The sequence below is a fragment of the Anabas testudineus genome, chromosome 24, assembly GCF_900324465.2.
Source record: "Anabas testudineus chromosome 24, fAnaTes1.2, whole genome shotgun sequence".
NCBI classification, from domain to species: domain Eukaryota; kingdom Metazoa; phylum Chordata; class Actinopteri; order Anabantiformes; family Anabantidae; genus Anabas; species Anabas testudineus.
Window position 1 is genome coordinate 14435902 of NC_046632.1, and position 22754 is coordinate 14458655.

At 39.0% G+C, this 22754-nt stretch overlaps 1 protein-coding gene across 5 annotated transcripts in view; it reads right to left on the bottom strand.

Moving 5' to 3' along the window:
- Window positions 1–22754, bottom strand: part of fam184a (family with sequence similarity 184 member A) — a 95069-nt gene that overhangs the window by 56014 nt on the left and 16301 nt on the right. The gene's annotated exons all lie outside the window — the stretch shown is intronic.

Genomic DNA, 22754 nt, shown 5'->3' on the forward strand with positions numbered 1-22754 from the left:
TCTCTCGACACCATGAGAAACAAAGCATGTGCTTCCTCTTTGAAAAAGCAAGTCAATAATTCAGCATACTGAACTGAGCAGTGACGCTTAAGAGTCTTTGTTTACTTTGGACCAAAGACCTTCAACGAAATTAGTAAAGGGAGTGCAGAGAAAAAGGAGGGTAAAAGCTTTCTTAGAAACAATGACATCCACTTTTTGTTCCTTACCATGCCTTGCTAAGTGATAAAGGATTTATTTTGACAAGTGTTGGTCCCTTTTGCTTCCTTTTTGTTTATTTCTCGACAGCCACAGAGTTTTACTCAATGAGAAAAAAATAATGTCATCAGGAGGTATTCAGCCATGGGGGTTACTGCCTCATTTTGAAATGTGAACCATGTTTTTTTTATAGATATATAATTTTATATATTTGTATTTCACTAAAATACTGTATTTTTACATTAACAACAATTTTTTCTTTTCTTACACTTTAAATTATGCAATAATTCAACAACATCCCACCAAATTATTCTCATGAGGACTTCAACGTTAGCCATTTGTTGTTGCTGTTCTAGTTTTCACTGAGAAAGTGAGTTCAGTATCTTCATAACAGCAGACTGTGAAAATGCCTAAATCCTGCAATTGGAAAACAAAAATGTTGAATGCTAAAAAGCACAGCTGAGGCTGATGGGAATGTCATGAGTTTTGCCATTCATTTGGTCATAAACCCGTTTAACTTGTGACCTAATGATGGTGTGAACAAAAATAGACGCAAATATTAACATGAAAAATCTGAAGGGGCATTAAAGTAGCAGCAGAATGCATCATCTAGAGAATGTGAGTGGAAATTCAACCAATAGTTAAATTATGTCAGAGTGGAAGAGGTTTGACGGATAGACCAACATTTCCATTCCTAGATCAAAGCTGCTAACAAGCTAATAACGCACATTTTGAGGCATTTAGAGATAAAATGAAAGTAGCAACATAACTTTTTCAAGTTAAATCAAGTAAACTTTACAAATACATCATAGGCTTTGGACTTATAATGTCAAGTCTTTCACTACTTTTCCCTGCTCACAAATGAGGAATAAAACATCCGAGATCAAACTGCGAGCCAAGTACAGCTGAGAAAATTCAGTTTGCTCCAAAATAACACATCTTTTCCTCCACATGTCTAAATTATTCAGCCAGCTCAGTCTCTCATCAGCTTAGTAAGTGAATGGAGCAGATATAAGAGTTAGAGGAGCTAAAATCTCCATCACATCCTACGAGTTATTGGTGCAAATCTGCAGATGCAATGCACTAATCGCAGTGCTGTAAGTTCTGCTGACATGGACACATTGGTTGATGCAAGACCTTCGTGAACCATGAATGCAAAAATGACTTAACCAACAAAACATGTTATTCATGTATGGGATTTACCTAAATAAGTATTTTAAGCACTATACAATGTGCAGGTATGTGTGTTCACAATAGCTACAGTAAGGATTGATCCTGACTTTTGATTCTTGGTGAGTACTACAGTTCACACATTTTTGGGAACTTTCTTCAGCTTAACTGCTCTTAGACAGTTGTAGCTCCCAGTCTGTGCTCTTGCTGAGGCAGTACACAGCCTTAAAAGAAGTCCTGCCTAGAGGCAAAATTATGATTTCGAGGTGCTGTGTGGTTACCCTGCAGGTACATCCAGCTTACAACTTAACCCTTTGAGGAGCAACATTTTTCAGGAGGTTCTCCTTTAAGGCAGCAGTGTCTATGGTGCAGAAAAACAACACCTTCCATTAGAAGTGGATTTTTGTCTTGTCAACTAACTCTAAACACAACACTGACATAGTATTGTTATGTTTTTATTACCTATAATTTAAGTTTTTCCAATAATAACACTAACAATCGTAATAAATAGCAAAATGCATGCATTTTTCTAAGGAGTGAGAAAGTGTGAGCTTGGTAGCAGCGATCCTTTTCTCTCCGGGTTGATGGGTTGATATCCTTGGAGTTGGAGTTTGCATAAATGACAGTGATACCAGGCAGATCGATAAGGTGACAGCAAAATGCCACAAATTTCATCTGTCAGCAGGGAGAAAGTCACAGCTGAGAAACTCACTAAGACTTTCACCAGGCGTGCTACGGCTCAGTCCCCAGCTAGCTGCTCGATGAAATATGACTCTGCTGTCAAACACTGTAAAAGCTGGAAGAAAATGTGGCTTTCTTAACAGAACTTCCCTATGCTCACTTTCCTCTTCACTTTTTAACCTCTATTGTACTTTTGTGGCTTTATGTGATGCTCTCTGTGTAGACTTTTTCTTTTTTCCTCTCCTGCTCGTCCTTTACCTATTCCCACCTTTGTTGTTTTTTCCCACCAATTCCTGTTACTACAGAAGAAAGTCTGCATTGCACTCTTGACGTCTCTATTTTTTCGTCAAAATAAACTTTAGAAAGCAAGTTCAATAAACAACAGTAACTATGAATATAATAGCAAATACTGACAGCTACTGTACTTTATCAACATAAGAGTCAGTCTAGGACATGAAAATCAAATAAATGATAGTCAGTGGCTTGTTCCGCATTTTGAACATGGATGCATATAATTTTACACCAGATGCCTTCCTTAAATCAAATTTAAAAACTGTGGTAGTGAACTAAAAATAATTCTTCTTCCAATACATCACATTTTCTAGAAGTCGGTGTCTTTTATATAATAAAAAGAATTATGGAATCTTGCTGCATTTTAGAATAGAAAATAATTTAAAATAATTGGTGAATTTGACATCAAACATCCTCCCATTTATATCTTTAAACCTATTTTAGTTCTTTAAATTGTCCAAACATTCCACCAAAAGGTTTAATCAGAAAAAACAAAAGAACAAAATCCACTTCAACAACAGCAGTGGGAGGTAAGTTGGAACTTTTTAATTAGGTAATAAAACACAAGATTGTGTTGTGCGATCAAAGCTCAAGATGTGGTTTCATCTTCACTTCTTCAAGATTCGCAAATCTCAGATTTGCCACTCTAAATCGCTTAAGAGCTCTATTTTTAGACTTTATAATGTCGCTCTGTGTCTCACATTCACAGTAAAAGGTAGGATTTAATTTACTAATCATTAGTTTACTAATAATGAGTCTTTTAGTTTAAACTTTTTACTGTGGTGTACTGTAATGTGAAATGTGAAATATAAGGCTACTATAGCACACAGCATCAAAGCAGAATCATGTATGCGTATAATGAGATGATTTTTGACTTGTGATGTCCAGCAGGGCCAAAGACTTTAACAGTTATCTGAGGCAAACAGTGTGGTTAGTTTGCAATATTCAGCTCTTTAACATAAATAATATAAACGCCACGAGAGAAAGTGAAAGTCAAAAGTCAATTCAGCAATGCTAAAAGTTGCACTAAAGGAAAAACAGCTTAGACTGCAAAGTGCTACCAAAGTCTTTGAATTGCGAGGATGAAAGATACCAGGCAAGAGTATGAACTAATAATAACAATATACTTTATTGATCCCCTTTGGGAAATTGTGGCTGGACAGCTGGCAGACAGGGTATTGGTGTCTTGTCCAAGGACACAGGAATCGAACCACTAATGCTGGGGTTTGTAGACGGCTGCTCTACCAACTGAGCCACTGCAAGACTTACAGAGCTACCTGACATGACAGATGGGTGCCGTGTCCCTCTGGACTGGTGTCACTGGCAATACAAAGGATCAAAGACAGAAGTAAAACATCAAAAGACGCTGGCTATGACACAAAATTCAAAGAATCTAATGACGCCCGACAAACTGACGAGTGACAAGCTCCTTTTATTATTTTTTTATTTTTTATTTTTTCCACTCTAAACGGCTGCAAGCTCACACATCCACACACAGTACTCAGCTCCACTCTCACGGGCAGCTGATGAGACTTTGATGATCACGACGATGTCTAATGATGACCATTTCTCTACCTTAACACTCTCCTGCAGTCATTTCCCACCCTGTGGCAGTAGATCTTTGTCTTATCAGTGCCCGGGGTGTGAGCACATAAAGCAAAAATTGCAGAGTGATGGAGAATATACTGAAGAAGTAATGGCAACTGCAGGGTAGTTAGGTCAATGGCTAACACCTCATACAATATATCAAAAGGCATTTTTATTCAAAATACTCACAGATTTAATAAAATGGCACTACTGTAGGTATAGACTTTAATCAAAGATCTGAGAGTGATATCGATCTGAACGCAGCGAAGCATGAAATATCAAATTAATGTTGAAATAATGACTTCAGTCTCTTTGTGTGCGATGAATTTTGTGAAACCTTATCTTGTGCAAGTTAAACTCCACAGAACTGGGTGATTTCAAAAGTAAAGCCTTGCAGATATGAATGACTGTATTTTGGTGAAAGTGTATTGATTTCTGCACACTTGGGGATAAAATCGTTAACTGTGTGGAAGAAGGGCAACAGGGAGCCGCAGCATTTAATTGCTGCAACAACCATTGATGTGCCATTTTGCTGGCAGAACCCTTTTAGAGCGGGGGCTGTTGCACAGGGTAGTCAGTCAGGTTTAGTGGAAAACTGGTTTAGCAAGCAATTAACTTCATCATTACTGCTGCATACCAAACTATTGTTCCGTTGATGGAAAATGTGTCTTGTTTTCTTTCTGCTTTTCCACTGGAGCAAAGACTGTTCAGTTTATTATTTGATTAAAAATTGCTCTGTATTGTTGTGTTAGCTTATGTGTGACAAAGCAATCTAAACTCCACAATAAGTCTATGTCTAGGAATCAGACTGATGCATAAGAAGTGTCTATAATATGACAGTAAAGACAATGGGTCTCATTCACCAATATCTTCATTCTTTCTCAAATTTGTTCTTTAGAAAAGTGTAAGTTGGATTTATGACATGTTGTTTTACTAATGATGAAAATATTATACAACTGTGGAATGTATAGAAGTGCAATAATCAGGTATTTCGCATGTCAGCACTAAAATGTGTGTACAGTACTGTTAGTGTGGTCTTGAGTGTGCATAACTGTGCATACGTGGCTTTTAAAATGAATTTTATTCAACGTTGGGGAATGATTTAAGTGCTGATTCAAATGTTTTAGTTGACCGATAACCTAATTATTAAAGGTTTGTCCACCAAATCCCATCTTAGTGATATTTTTCACAAGCTGTCTGTTCACTATATTTTAAATGGTACTTGGCTGAACAATATGATGAGAGGTGAGTGCAAAAGCCTCCTGAGCTGTAGTGAGATACATTAGTAGCTAATTATCATCATCTTCTTACTCTCATTATCTTTTAATCATTGTCTAATTGGAAAGGTAATTTCTCATTTTGAGAGTGAGGCTGTGGCTGGATCAAACACGGGTTGCATCATTTTAAATCTATGCTGTCGTTCCATAAAGGACATGAGGTAATTACACCTAAGATGGTGCCTATGCTGAAATTGTGCAGCATTGTGTGTTTAAGGCTGCAACTAGACAATCAACAAAAATAGACACTAAAATAGACAATGTAGTGAATCTATCACACCCAGGAACAAGGTGATTACTAAAAACTGCTCAGGACTTATTCTAAACCATAATCACTAACTCCTGCAGTTTCACTGATGTAACCACACACACGTCTGGGTTATGATTGTGTCAGCAACACAATCAGAACAAACTTAAAATGAAAACCGGTATCAGCTCCAAACTCCACATGCAGCGTGCTGCATCACCATTCAGTGTGCCATCTCGTTTTCACCAGTTCAATATTATGCATTTGGTAGGAGTGAATTTAACGAAGCAGAGAAAGAGATAGGAGGCCTAATTACTTTAATTATAATGCGTAGCTGTGATCTGCTAAACTGTAAGGTGCACCTTAATCCTCCAGCTAATTATGGGATGTACTGTGGTGGTGGTTGTATAAGCATCAGTACTGTTCAGATGGAGTTGAGCCGATGCGTTTCAGTTTGGCCTTAATTAAATGCACAATCTGTGATCACTGGATCAGCTCCTTTCATATTATACCACATAAACAGCATCAAAACCCTAATTCTGGACTCTGTGAAAACAAAAAGTCGTGATTTTCTTGTCAGAATTTATGCTGCCGACTGTGGAGGAGGCTCACAACAGACTGCACATGCTGTCTGACTGTTTTTTGGGAAAGCTTTTAATGCAAATGTCTTTTAGCATTTGCAAAATTGCTGAATAAATCAGAAGACCTCTCATCGCACTTTTGGACTCAATAATGTTTGAATACCTCAGTTTAAAAAGTTTCTGGTTGTGTGTTAATGTTTGTTTTGCTTCTAATCTTCTAACATTATATTATATATAACAATATAAATTAGGGGTGCATGATTTGGTGCATGACTCAATAAATTAATATTGCAATTGTGATATAATAAATAAATGTAATCACTGAATCACAGCCTTTTGTGGTTATATAATCGCTCAGGATGACATTGAGATTACAGCTGCAGTTAAATTAATTGTTCAGCACAGATAAAAAAACATAAAAATTGAGATGTCCGAGTGTAAAAGTTGACTAAAAGGCTTCAGCCTATCACTATAAAAGTGTATCTTATTTCAAATAAAGTTGATTGTCTTCTTGATACTAAAATTTGACAAGCAAATATATACTTGTAGATATATTTTACTCTTAAAAACCGCATTCGTTTTGAAGGGAAAAATAACCCATATCTCTTTATCCAGTTCATTTACTCACTGCCTCAACTTCTTTCTGCAGGCACTAAAGCGGCGGGTCGTCTTTTCAAGCAAACACTAAACAATAGGCACCCGTTGTCAAATTCCACGTGTAACAGCAGCTTGCAGTGAAGCACGACTGAATGATCAACTTACTGTAAGACTAACAGAGAGTTCAGCATCGTACTTTAAAGATGAAAAACACGTGTACTTTTTTTGTATTATTTCCCTTCTCAGGAACAGAACAGTAGTAAACAGATGCACCTCTGCACAAGGATTTAAGGAAAGATCAAAGAAACAGATAAATAAAATAAATCCAGGAGAACATACAAACCACACATGATAATGCAAATCCCTCTAAAGTCAGGTTTTCTTCAATTTTTAATTCAGCTTTATTGTTTTAACCAGCTGTTAACATAGAAGCCAAACATTCTGCACTATGACTGAGTAAAGTGTGTTTTGTTACTGGATTACGTAATTTAACCAGTGGAGACATCTCTAATTGACTAATAAGCACCATCTGGAGCCATTAGTATACTGTAAGCTCTGAGTGCATTTTATTGTTCCTTCTGCCCTTTTTAACACACATGCTTGTCTTTCTATAATGGTGAAGACTCCCTTTGACATAATGCACTCCCCAGCCCCCTTAGCCTAACATTAATCCTTACTTCAAGACTCTGTGAACTAAGACTCATCCCTGAAACAACCCCTTTGCAGATGTGATTCGCTAAAATGAATAGCTACATGTCCAGTGGCTGCATGGTTATGTTAATAACAATGTGGGACTTTTACATCTTGCATTACTGCAGGTTTTTCTGTGATAGATGCAGTGATACCTGCTTCGCTGCCAGGATTCACAGAGATGACACACATAAAATTACACAAATTTGACGTTTCTTTAGAATATTAGCATTGTAAAAGCTTTAAATTGGAGTGAGTGAGTAAATATGATGCTTCTTACAGGTTGCCAAGCTAAGTGTTGTAGTATGTTTCCATCGTACATGAGGAAAAGGGTTCAGCAATGGGTCGGGTCTCGGTTCAAACAGCTTAAAACATATAGTAAACCCATGGCAGTCATCTAAGGGGGAAGATACTAAGAAGGTAAGATGTCAAAGGGTCTTACAGCCAAAAGAACCAAGTTTATTACTGAGTCTTTTCCACTTTTGTAGGTTTTGGATGATACGATTGGGATGCAGCCTGGATGTGTGTGTGCTGTGGAGACCCTACACTGATTACAGCCTCTCCTCTGTCTCCTTTCATCTCTCCGCAGGTCTTGGCAGTGTCAGGCTTCAACATTATCTCTTTGCCCAGGTTTTATTAAGGTGGACAGAGGCACTGCTCACATTGTGTCTTTTCCTCTTAAGAGTTTCTTTTCCATTAACGGTAGCTGGAGTTTTACAAGCTTTATTTATTTTATTTCCGACTTCATTCAGCCTTTGTTGTTACAGTAACATTGCAGATAATCTGTTCTTTAAATAAACTCAAAAGTAGCAAAAGTATGATGGGTATCTGCTGAGTCGAACTGTGAAGTGGCAGATTAGGGTCATGTCACATATGTAGATATGTTATAAAAGTGCTAAATACATAATCAGTGGCACTGGATATAATCTATGGTTTTGCAGAACTCTCTGATACATTTATTTTCTCAAAAGCACAATAATAATCTAATCATTAGGGTTTTATTGATTAAATTCTACCTTGACCTTGAGAAAACATAAAAACAGATCCAAATAATAAATGACTGTGTCATAATCACATTAACAAACTCATTTTGTTTTCATCTCAATCTGCAGAAGCTTGGCACATTACTCAACTTTCTGTCTACTGTCTTCTTAAAAATTCTAAACATGAGCGTAAACTGTCTTTTTCATTTGAAAAATGGCTGTTTTGCATCTGCAGCTGTTTTTCAAGTGAAAACAGCATCAAACAGATGAACCACTGAGCCCGTGAAACGGGCCTGCAGCCAGAAACATGTCAACAAGGGCAACTTGATTATTTCTGGATTTATATCCCACCCAGTTCTCCTGTTATTTCTCTATCTGATCTACTGGCTCACTTCTATCTCATGATGTTATTTTGGAACAGATTGGATTTTTGACTCACAGTTCAATTGCAACTTGAAAAACAAAAGGCTGCGCTCATTGTGGAAGAAACTGTTCAGCAGTATGCACTTGTTAATGGCTCGTCAGGGACTGTTAAGTAAAATGGGTGAAATTTGTTTGTTTTTTAATGCTAGCAGAAATCACTGGATGGCAGAAACCAGAGCCGACAACCACAAACCTGGTGTATACGGCTACGCAGCAGGTAGCTGACAGCCCAAATCAGGAGCGATTAATGTATTGGAAACGGGGACTCATGAAAACACTAACAACCTCCAGACTTTACCCTTCTGTTTTTACTGCTTGCTACGTTTATTTTTACATTTGTCAGTTCCGTCTTACAGATTTTATAACCGTATCTCCTCCCATTCTGCTTCACCCTGCGAGCAGGAAGCAGAATGGGACAACTGGGAACTGGAGGATTAAATAAGTGGAGAGAGTTTATCATTTATCCCTCCATCCATCCACCCCTCTCCCTGCTGTCACCACCAGGCTCTGTGGAAAACACGCTGATCTGATTACTTTGTGAATGTGTGTGAGTACGTGGGGGGAAAGATGTGTGTTTGTGAATTACAGACAGCACATCCCTGTGCTGGACAGAAAGAATGTGGAGGGAGCTTAAATCCCTCACAAAGGCAGCGTGACCGACTGCTGAAATGTGTCTTTTTGGAGCTGCACTAAGGTTTAAATAGACCGCAATGGACAACACAGCTCTTTAAAGCAATAGTTCATTTTTACCACAAAATGAAATTCTCTGTAGTAGTGACATACTGTAGATGCATTGATGCATTTGGTCTGTAATCTCTCAGCAGATTCGCAGTGTCAGACAAAAATAACAGCAGCACGTGGTGCACTAGAAGAACACATTTAAAACTCAACTTAAAGCCCCAATGGAAACAAAATACAGTGCATTTTATTTGATTTAGTTGTAATCACAAAACTGCAAAACAGCATGTTTTAGCTGTATTTGCATTATTAGTATGTGTCTTTGAAAATTAACTGTCAGTAACTTTAAACAACACTTGTGTCCTGAAATTTACTTGCAAACAGGTTTTTGTAATTAACCTGCAACTGCAACCAGATTACATTTACTGTTAATACAATGAGATGTTTTAATGTACATACAGTAAATGACAAGTTGTGATTACTTTGAACATGTCAATAAAATGCAAAGTGTTTCTTTCTTCAATTGTTATGGTTTTATTTAGACATTTGGTTGCAGCTACAGCATGGATCTAAGTTTAAGCCATTGCAATTCTGTGTTTGACTAAGAACCACAGAAAAATCATTCAAAGCTGTGCTTTCACCTGCTGTGGTGCACAAGCACCTCTTCTAAATTCCTGTTATCAAATAGATAAGTTAAAGCCTACAAAAAACATTTTGCATCTGATGATAATCAGTCCAGATTAGTAGCACAGTAACAGAATTTTCAGGCTTGATGTTTGTTGTTCTGTATTAGTTCTTTCATGTTCATTATCAGGTGTTGTGCATCAAGAGAAGCCCTGTATCCACCCCTCTCTCTGTGTGGTTTAATCGTAGAGGAGAAGAGGAAAGCGCGTGTGTAGGATGGAAGACAAGAAGAGGCAGGATTAATCTGTTTGTGACACGTGGTTTCAACATTGTGCTCTGTGGATGTGCAGAGCCACATAAAAATAAAGTCTGTCTCTATCATCAGTTAAATCAACACAAATGTGTGTTTGTGTGAGCAGCTCTGCAACTGCACCACTTTTAGATGATGAGAAAGTCTTTGCTTGATGTATAGTATGTCTGCTAGAGCTACGTCTGCATATTGTCAAATATCTTCTTCATCTTCTCTTCGTGCCTTGAAATTATACAGTGATGTTCTATTTGGATACTACTGCACTTTCTCGTTTTGTTGATTAGGCCAAAGCTGGCTGAGCATCTCAACTGGATTTTCCATCAGAATCCAAGCTGCCAGAAAACAGATGGAAGGTCTTATTGGTCTCTGTGCCACTGCATGTTCTTGCCAGAACGCTGTGTACAGTAGCACTGCATCTTCAGCCTGAAGATCAACGGCATTACAGCTAAGCTTATTCTTAAAATTCGGGGCTTCCCTGTCGAGATTCTCCCCACGTTTAGGAACCTAGTAAATAAAATATAGCAAACTTGGAGTAGGTTATGTAACGCTAAAACAGTTCTTTGTGAGGGGAAAATAGCACACAGAACAAATGTTTGACTACTATTTCAGGAAAAAGAGAAAACAGTAAGTTAGAACAGAGCTTTTTAGTTTGCCTCTTGCCAAAACACGCTGTCGTATTATTACACTTTCCAAACTCCTGTACTTTCACATATCACATTATCCATTTCCTCAGGCTATGTTAAGACATCTAATTTCTTTACATTTATTTTACAGCAAATTAGGCGACAAATATTTTATCTGGCAGCTGCAAGTTTGACCAATTAGCAAACTATGGGACGAGCTTTAGATATCGACCAGGATCAGTGCATTTCTTTTTTTAACCTGAGCACTGTGTTAGGTTTGTGGGCCCAATTCATTAAAAACTGTGCCAGGTTCCAGTAAAGTAAATTTGCTCTACATCAGCGGATGATGTCTCTGATCTAAGCAAATGCCAATTTAGCCTTACGAGACCACTGTGAATACAAGGGTATTTGTGATGTCGCTTAGATCGGCTGCAAGGGTAGAGATATTTTATGTCTCTGAAAAATAGAACAGTTAACATGAGCACAAATGAAATGGAAAAAGTGTTGAGCAATTAGCATTAAAAGAGACAAAATGAAATGAGCTACTCCATTAACTGTAAGCCACTACATTTGTTTTCCTCATTAAACTATCATCATCATCACAAAAGAAAGGAATTGTTAAGCTGTAAGTGCGATAAGTGGTGGTTTAAACAGGATGCAACTTACACTTCAGCATCAGCATTAAATATCAAGCATGGAAGCAAGAGACCCCAGGTCACACGAAGGTTATAAATGGACAGACTAATTGTCTGACTGTTAACTTTGGAATAAGCACCTGCTTTTCTCTACTGTGACAAATCTGATGCCGTAGCTCACTACCCAAGTGATGCAGTGGAGGCGCCAGAAGTAAGTGAAGAAATGTCGACTGTGCAACACTGTCTGACTCAGGACCAAGCTCACAAAAAGGCCGTCATGAAAACAACATTTAAATGCAAGGAAGACGCTCATTGGTACTATTTGAGGAGAATTTTATGGGGAAATGAGCCATATGAAATTCAACAATCTCAAATATACTAAACGGTAAGTGACCACTGATGAAGCTGTATAACACTATACTGTATAATGTAGGATATGTTTGAATTAATTGGAAATAATTCATGCATCTCAGTCAGTATGTTTTGATTCATCATGTCTTATATGCGGAACATTTTACTTGAGACACTAGAATATAAACTATGGAAATGAGCTGAATCTGGCATCTCAATTATTGGGAATAGTACAGTATTATACAGCATGTTCTTCACTAGTGTGATAAAATAGTTCTGACTTAAAAATGTAATCTAGCGCCACTTTAAGTATAGTAGAATAAGTAGTAGAGCCAAACTACAAATTGAAAAAGGACAATGGCATTTATTATCTTGATTGAAAATGTGCCAAGCCTCTAAATACGCCGCACTTCTTTTTGTCCCTGTACTCAGCAAGGCATTCGTTTTACATGGGACACCAAGCTGTCTGCTCGTTACTCACAAGCTGGCAGAAATATGGTTTTATTCCTCTGTGATATTTTTTTTTAAACTACCCTTCAACAAGGACAAAAGGAGGAACATACTATTGGCTATTTTACACACACATTTCTCGTATGTGTTGTGGTTCAGAGAGGTGTTTAACATTAAGCATTTTTCATAGTATTCTCACAAATGTGCTGACATATGCTGCTTCTTGCTGGAGAAAATCCCACAGACTGAGCCAACATGAGCAGCACTGAGGTAGTCACAGAATACAAATATGAATATGAACAGGCTGCAGAGGCAGGATCAATACAATACTTTTCAAGAAATTACCTTGCTTACACCCTGGTGTTTGTTCAGACAGCTGATCACAAACAATTAAAGTCAGAACACTGCATGTAGACTTATACTGATGTTGACATTTCATCAATGAGACCATGGCTTTGCATTAATGGATCTATGTTAAATGAGTTAAAGATTAAACTCATCAGAACAATAAGCATGCAGGGTATACTATGCATGCACAGTGATGAAATACAAGTCATATGAGGCTTTTGTATGGTTCTAGGACCTTTACAGAGACACACTGTCAACCCGAGTGGTGCAGACAGCTGTTCTGCTGTCTGGCAGCAGATCTAGCTGTAGATGCCAAATTTTATAGCTGAACTATTGATTCTAAGCAGACAGGTGAGTGTGAGACTCTGTCCCAGCTAAAATACTTTGTGACCTGGGTGTCCTGGTGGCTCAGTTGGCACAATGTTCAACAATGTGCAACTGTGACATCCTAGTTTTCAATAGGGTTGTTTGCTTTTGTCATGACAGTGATAAAGTGTCCTCCAGCTCAGCCATGATTCTGGTGTGGCCCTAGGAATCGCAACTGTCTTATCAGTCAGTCACAATCTATTAATGTTGTTGGATTGTTGGATTTCTAGATGTGAATATAATAATAAAAATTATTGGTTTATGCTTATATATGAGCAAACATATCCATGTTCCCTACTGGATGAATTACTGTACAATCACTGGTCTTTGTCGTAAACCCGTGTTAAGGATGAAATGTAATGGGCACTGACACAAAAGAAGCCATCAAGCTCCAGGAAACCAATGTGATACAACTGGAGCGTCAGTGCTAGAAACTAGGACAGTACGATTTGTTGTGTGACCTTAAGAGAACAAGTGCATCACATTCTGACTTAAGGATGCATCAAGGATTTCAACCTCTTCAGGTAGTTTCGACATGAGAGTCAAAACTTTTAAATCTTACTCCGACCTGAAACCTGAAAATGTAAAGCCTTTAAATGGCTCTTTCTCAAATCGAGGACAGCACACACAGAGACATACACACTCTGGCACCTCATTACCATGAAGTGTTTCTGATAACACCAACTGAAAATAACTCAAAAGTAATTTCTGCTTTTCCCTCCCAACTCTCATCCCTTCGCAAAATTCCTCCTGTCTCAGCAGATATCAGAACGGAGCAGAGGGACAGGGAGAAGATGACTGTCTTGCTTTTTAAAGAGAAAATGTAATGCTCTGAGGTCCACACTGCAGCCACAAGGGTACCACTGGGATGGAGGAGAAGGAACGGGGAAAAGGAGAAAAAGCCTGCAGGGATATCACACTTTCTTTAGTTGCTCCATTTCTCTCTCCTTTCTGTATCCGGACCCCCCCCAACACACACACACCCCCATATACAGATAGCCTGTAATCTCTTTGGTCTGTTAGTCGGCCTTTCATGTTTTCCCCACAGTCCTCCCAGCATGCTGCAGTTGATCATGTGCTGCTTCAGCAGGGATTGACAGAATTAGAAACAGTCAGCCATCAATCTGCTCTTTTTATTCTATCTTGGCTGCATGTAAAGTTCACCACTATGTTCTCCAACTCACAACGTACACCCTGCGTCTTCAAGTATGTTTCCAACAGTGGGTTTATCTATGCTTTTTTCCAGAGAATTTCTAAAAAGAGTTTGTGCACCAATAAACAAGACAATGTGCTGAGAATGCTGAATGCTCTACCGAGCAGCCTCTGACACTGTAAATGACCAGATTCTCCCATCTGCACCCTCTGAATTGAGCATCTCTAGTATCCCACCCTTACTGCCTCTACACAGGTGTGCCACTGTTTCTCAGCCATCTCTTATCATGTCCTTAGCTCTATCATCCGGTTACATGGCTTTTCCAGTAATTACTATGCTAATGACACACATCTTTTCCACCCGATGACTCTGCTGTCTCATCACACACTTCTGATTTCTCCGTTGCATTTTCAACTCAATCTTTGCAAGAGAGAACTTCAAGTTTCGCAGCCAAACCAGAGGTTTATGGAGACCAAAACAGGAGACAGAGATTAAATGCAGACATAAGTGTAGCTCCATATGAATACTAATGTTGTACAACAGTGACTGTGCTGAATATATAAACAGGCAAATGTTTGCTACCACACACATTCACAAAATGTCAAGGATGTGCATTTTCTCTCTTACTTCGGAGTTGTACACAAAATGCATGTTTACAGAAAAGACTGACACAGAAGAAGGCGATCAGACCCGTCCATCAAACTCCAACATCTCTCTAACCTTGCTTTGCAATAGCAAACTCCCTTGAAGGGACATCCAATTAGCCTGACTGACTGAAAGAACTGAAAATACAGCTCCAAGCTAAAATATTTTGTATTCTTATTCTGTAGCAGTCAAATACACTTCTGAACAATTGCTCAGACCACACAGTTACTGTAGCTTTTTTAAATTCCTAGTTCACTAAGCTGCACAGAGCAGCAAACTGACACTATATTCTATTTATTTATATATTGAGAAACATATGTTTATGTGCTAGGGGACTGGTTTTTGCTGCTAATTGCAGCATTGTGGTCCATGGGTTCAGTTCAGAGGTAGAACAAGGCTGTGAACGTTTGACTCTGATCAACAGGGACAGAGGACAGCATAACAAAAAAACACGTGTATGTGTGTGTCTATGTTTGCATGCAGACGTTACAGCTAACGATGCTTCCTCTGCTATTTGTCTTTCAACTAGATGGAGCAAGACAGAAGACGACCGTCCAGTCCCCAAAACTGTTTAGGTCATAGTTGCATTTTGCAGCACTGAGTCCAACTAAAGGAAAACAAGTAATACATTCATATTTTAAATAAAAGGTTTCGAAACATTCATTTTCATTAATTTCTCAACAGGCTACTGTAGTTTTTAGCAAATGTTACTAAAATAAAGTAAATTGTCCCCTCTTTGGGTGCTAATTAAACCCATGGATTAATACAGATTTGGTGCTCTAGTATTTGTGGCAGTAGGATATAAAAACACAGCATATCATCAGCGCATGAAGCTGCACGTAGTGTATATTAATATTAATGGTGCATTAATCATTTATTGCCTCTTGCAATATTCCACTATGTGTGTGTTTATAAGCAGGAGCAAATAAAAAGCCAGTCATATAATCACAGCTTTAAGGACTTAATCACAGTGCAAATAGTTTCTGTATATACAGCACAGAAGCCACAACATCTCAGACCATGGTGACTAACAATACAGCTCGCACCTAATCTCAGAGTTTGTCCCACCTCCACTACAGCCTGGCAGATAAAAATGCCATGACTCCTGGAAACAGACGGCAGGTGCCACAGCCAAGCCCAGATAAAACCGATGAGAAGGCATTATCTTTTTTCCACCGAACAGAGTGCGACTGAGCACAGCTTCTTTTTCCTCTTTCCTGCGAGGCGCGTGGTTGTTTGGAGAAGGACAGTCACAACATTAGGCGGACAAATCCCAGCCTAAGAGTGAAATAACTCAAAATAAAATGCTGTTCAAGTTGAAGTCCGAGGTTTTTATATATTAAACATATACACATATAAAAAATAACAAATAATTCAAATCTAAAGCAGCCATGTGAGCTTCGGCATGTTTATCTTTTAAGGTTTAAATGCATTTTGAGTGAATTGTGCTGCAGTCTCTGTGTAACTAAAAAGAAACACTTAGAAGTCCATTCTGTAATGTAAAGATAGTTGTTGAATCTACTCTCACCAGGGTAGTATGACAATTAGATAATTTATTTGTTTAAATGTTACAGACAGAAACCATTTTGTATTGTGCACAGTGGCAGTGGGACTAATATAGTTAAATAACAACTGAAGAACAGACCCAACTACAATTAGGAGATAAGATATCATTAAGTACAAACATCAATGAGAATAAATAGACTCACAAATATAAAAGGGTAAGCTATAAAATAAGAGAAATATAAAGAATAGAGACTAACAACAACACAAAACACATTTGTCAGTGTCACAAAACAATATCACAACATGCGTTACAGGAACCAGCATATTTCTAATTATCCCAACTTCCCAAACCAGGGACCTTGTTGAACATCAAAGAACAAAATGACTTAATACTATGTAGTCATTATGCATTAGATGGGTGCATCACTGATCGGCTACTTTGGAGTATATATTAAGTACGTAAAGATAATATGCCAACATAAACATTTGCATTTCTTTTTTACTGCTCTCTATAAATAACTTATTTACATGCATGTGAAAAACAAGACATTAAATGGTTATTAGCAAATGTGTAAAGGAAATCTACAAGTTAACTGTAGCAAATAAGAAAATAATGATGCATTAAGAAGAGCGGTAATGAGATGAGATGATTCTTTTTCATTTGTCGATCCAATCATTTAAAGTCTCATAAAATAAAGGTTTTCTACACTTACTTGTAGCCTTAGTATTCTTTCTATCTTATATTGCTATCAATTTTATTCTTGGGCTTTGTGAAGGCTAAAATATCGTGTGGGTGTGTGAGTGTGTCTGAGAGCGAGAGACTGTGTGAGAGTGTGAATATTGGCAGAGTTGAAACAGAGTAAACTATGGTGACCACTGTCCAGTCCTTCACCTGTCACCATGAGGGGAAGAGAGAGAGGAAAGTGTGAGCGTGATGTTAGATGAAAACTGACAGACAGAGACAACCAACTGCCCAGAGAGCGGATTCTCAAGAAGAACCCGCGTAGGAGGGTGTGGATCATCTTCTCGCAGGTCTGCACGCGCTGTGAGTTTGTTTACATCTGGGACTTGAGACACGGCAGGAAACAAAAGATGCATGTGGGCACATTTTATTCACCAGGGCATGATACACTATACCAGCAAAACTTTGATAAGCATTAACAATGGCAGAGACACACGTTTTGTTTTTGTTCATTCATTGGCAATGTATCCAGGTAAAATATAGGAACTGCAGGGTTTTTGATAGCTTGAGGGTGAGTGCTGCATTTCTTCAGGCTAGCATAAATGTAATGTAATGGTATACTATACTATTTCAACACTAGACAGTGTTAGACTTCAGTAGTCTTTTTTACCTTTTTTCTTTAAACGTAGTGTGTGAATAACTTTTAAAGTTTGATTTCTATAATTCCAATTAGCCTCGACATCCAATTAGTCTGTCAGTCAATAAAACTGAGTACAGACAGTTACAGCCAATTAGAGCTGAGCAACATGAAGGTAAAAAAAGCAGAGCAGCAGCTTGTTCCAGCTCCGTGTCAGCTCTGGTTGTGTGGTGCGGCAGCTGGAGAGTTGTTGCTGGTGTTTTTAGTTTTTTTTTTTATCGTATTAGAAGTCAGTTGCTGTCTGCTCCCTCAAGCAACTAGTCATGAAATGTGGAGAAAGTTTAAGCAGCCTCAGCAGTAGGCTGCGAAATTTTACTTTGTCCTAGAACTACAGTAACTAAAGTTTCCACAGGTGCCTGTTAAAGGTAGCAATATATTTAGAAGTGAGTGGGTAGACGGTAATTACACACCGCACAGACAGGTGAGGAGGGGTTTCAACATGAAAACGCACTAACACACACACACACACACACACACACACACACACACACACACACACGACTGATTGGCAAGGCTTATCTCAAAGGTTGCCATGGTAACTAGACAGCTGCCTCTATAAAAATGGAGGGGGTTGAAATAGGTGATGGTGGTGGTGGTGTGTGTGTGTGTGTGGGGGGGGGGGTAAATGAACAAATGACAGAAAAAGGACAGAGAGGAAAAAGTGGCTGAACATATTTCTAAATCAAACCCTGTAATTTCATCTCAGCTGGTGACGCACACACTAAAAGCAGTGATTGAGTTAAGAAAGCGAGGCAGGCAGGTTGGCGGTCAGGTGCTATCGGACTAGCTGGAAGAACACAACTCACTGCAGACAGATGATGATAGAGCTAATGGGAGTGATTATAACCAATTAAGGCTCGCACTGATTAAAAATAATTGCATAGAAAATTTGCGCCTATCTTGGCCGGGCAGCTGTCACACAGATAAGAGACTTAAGGTAAAAATAACATTACTTTGGCTTTTCTGCTGTCTTCAAACAGTAATGTTACAAGTTACAGAAACATTGTGCATTACCTCAAGCTCTGGATATGTATGTGCATAATAAATAGAACATGCACCCAGTTTTGTTCCCCTGCATATACACCCACACAGTGATCCATTAATGGACATGGACACATGCCAGTACCTCCGATTATTGACATGCAGCTAAAGCAGCCTTTGTATTCCTATGCCCTGCAATTTTGTTGCATGTCATAACAGCCCATTTATTGCAGTACTTGTAATTCTGGGTTAGACCTTAGTGGAGAGAAATAAAAATAAATCTCATGTACGACTGAAGAACACTACGTACTGTGCATAGAGGACAAAACTTTCATTAATGCCAGAGTGGGATAATGGAGAAGTTGAAGTTGAAGCCTCATCCATCATCACCATCATGTTTAAAGAACAATCAGACAATTCCAATGTAAATTCCATAAATTAGTGTTTTGCTTAAACTCTCAATTTTCAGGGCAGGAATCATTGAAGCTACTTTTAGGCAGTGAGCCGTTTCCTCCATTTAGCCTCAATTTCAGTGCATGTGTGACAGCAACCAGCCTCCTGGTTAGGTGAAAGGCAGCAACAGCAGTGACAAGAAGAAATATGGCAATGTGCACCAGCATTTGTACAATATTTCTTCTCTGAGTACAGACAAATTCAAGTTGAAGGCAGAAGAAGCATTACTGTGGTGGCTCATCACTTGTAATAACCGCGTCCAGGCAGAATACCTTAAAGGAGGCAGGATTAACTCAAACACTTCTGCTCAGTCTTAGATTCTCAGTTGTCCAGGTGAGGTTATCTGGAAGCTGAATAATGGCAGCTGGACTTCTCTGAGATTACTTTGAAACATTTCACCACTCAGTAGCTTCTTCAGTCTGAGATGTCTCTGCTTATTGTGCAGTTCCAGTTAGTCACCACAGTACTGGCAGTGGTACAGCAGAGCACAACACATAATGTCAATCAGCACCCAATTTCATCTACTGTACATCATAATGAAATGACAATGAAACCACAAAATCATAGAAACTATAGAAATGGTGTATTCGCACCTTTGGCACCAGTCACACCAACTGTCAGTGCATCTTCAGCCAATTGCAGCTTAATGAATCGCTGCACAAGAAGTGAAATTGACCCAAGTGCCATTCACAATTTCTTGTCAGGCATACTGTTGATTAGAATTGGCCATAAACCATCTGTTGTGAGCAAGAGTGGTGTGATAATAGTAAGCAAATACTGCAAAGTTGACAGTTTGTATTTCTGCAGTCTTCCTATACATAAGCAACATGATGCAACAGTTGCTCTAGTCGCCTCTAGTTTCTCGATGTCGGGTTGGTAAGACATGGCCCAGCATGTAATACCATATTCACTGTACCATTTTCTCAATTTTAAGCTACAAGCTTCCCCTAAATCAACTACTTAATGAGACTTGATAGGTATGGTATCATTTCTGAGCAGATGTAGATGGATGTAGCTAGGTATAGCAGGTTTTCGCAGCAGATTTCAGCTCTATGCCACCCTGTAAAATGCAGAACTCAAATCACCATTCAGCAGACGCTGCTCGCTGCTGAAAATGCATTAGTTACTGAGAAATACTACAGCTCCTACGGGGCTTTCAGTGGCTAAGATTGATTGGTTATGTTGTTGCTGAATACTAACAAATGAATTGTTGCTCAAAATGGCAAGCTGTTCTAATTTCATTAACCATTACAGCAGCAGAAACCAATTAATCTTTGAATATGAACTTTTGTGCGGAAGTAAAATCAGTACAAAATGTGCTGCTCTTAAACAGACCATGTAAACATTAAGAAGAAAATAAGGACAGCTTTGAATTTCATATTAGTCAGTGTTAATGTGAACCATATGTGAAAGCATAACATCCCACATATGGTGACAGGTAGGCGATATTTGTGTTTGATTGCATTTTTCTGTCTCTGCTCCTGCGCCTGCTTTTCAGAATCAGGTCAGATGAGTCACCAGCAGCACAGGCCCAAAGCTACAATCTCTCGCTCTCTAATCCACTCTCAGCCTGATGCGATAATGTGATCTCATTCAGCTTGCTCTTCTGTTGACAGTTAACGTCTCACAGTTTGTGTGTTGGTCTACTGCATTTGTCTGAGTTAGGGTTTGACTAACGCAGGTTCTCAGATGGTGTGATGAGTGTGGGAGCAAAGCCGTTACTCAGCCTGACTAACGTTGACCATCGTCCTGCCAAAAACAAAAGCATTTACGCCATAGAGCTCAGTCGTTTGTGAACAGAAACTGTAAGTGTCTGATTTAATTAAAGGAACTGGAGTTCTAGTGTAGACAGACCTCTGCTTATTTTCACCTCTATTCCCAGCCTCAACACTTAAAATGTCCTTCTATAACACCCTTCCAGCTACATAAAGGGCATACTTCCTGTGCCATTTGCATTACATTAGTCTGTTAGGAATGTAATTCCTTGTGATACTGACCGGCTTTTGCAATGCTAATTTGCCCACCCACAGTGGTTCAGCAGACAAAATGTAATGATCTGAACTCATTCTCAGCAGGATTCTCACACTCCCGTATTCTACCGTGCATTATTTAAATTTTAAATGAACAATTGTCTAAACACTAACTCGCTGACTCTAATGACTCTTTGTTCCTGTTTTTCTAGCTTTCTTCTTCCCTCTCTGTGTGCGGTGATGTGTCCAGGTGGTGGCCAGCTTGTCCAGTCGACCATCTCTCTCCAGCTGTCTACCTCGCTGCATGGGCTAACCCTGACTGACACCGACCCTGCCCAGAGGCTAAACACAACATAGCAGTTTCAAATATATCTAGCACTGCACACAGAAAGACAGACACAATGTCTGATTGTGGCATCGCCAGCTTGATCTGATCTGACCTCAGTCTCACATGGTTTTAGGTGTTTGTGGGTGTCCTCAGCTGTTGAATGATGAGGTATACTCCATCACCTGCTTCCCAGTCAGGCTCCCGTGAAATAGAGGATGTTTGTCCCTTGAAACCACACACACACACACACACATGCACTCAATCACATTCTTACATATGTCTGGACTTTGCTCCTTATGCCTCAGCGTGTCTTGTCTGTATGCTGTCTTAATGTTTCCTCCACTGTCCCTGACTGTGACTCTAATGTCTCCCTCTTGTGCTAAAAGTTGTCAGCCGTGTCTGCAGGATGTGTTTGTCTCAGCAGAATGACAGTACACTCTGTTCTGCTGGAACATTTAACACTGTGATACAAGTCTACTCCACAATCACAGCATAATTATACAGATCTGTATATACTGTAGTGCATACAGTGTGTATTAAGTCAGATCTGAACACTCATATCCATGCTGCTAAGTAATGCTTATTAAAGTGGAATAAATGAATGATCATGAATACAATATTGTTATATGACTTCACTGCTGTTAAGTTTTAGTGTCATAGTTAGCTTATGCACCATTACTAATACAGTACATCTATAGTGTTAGCAGAAACAAAGCATATGCAGCTTTTTATGTATAGTGACAAATCATACGAGCATAGATTGATATCAAAATGTGTTCAGTAGGTGATTCCTCCCATACCGTGTTCTTTGATTAACAGGCTTCTACTTGTTCCAGCACCACATCAACCGCTGGAGCACAAAAATGATTTAAGGTGCCACATGCATTGTGTTGAGTCATGCTGTAGAAAACATTCACAGTGCTAGAGGTCATTCTCTACAACTGCTGGTTTCCGTATTATCACAGGAAAGCCTGTTACGAACCTGGGTACCATGAGATGTGATGTATGAATGGAAGGATCATTATGGAAAAAGCGTTAAGAATAGCACAACACTGGGTCCCTCTGGGAGCTACGTAGCTCGTGCTCTCTCTCTCTGTCTTTTCCTCTCAGTCACAGTACACTGAATTTCATTAGCAGTGGCATCAGTGTCTATAGCACTTGTAGCCTGCAGCCTCTGTTTCGTATGTGTGTGGGCGTGTGTGTGCGTCTGTGTGATCTCATCATTTGTTGTA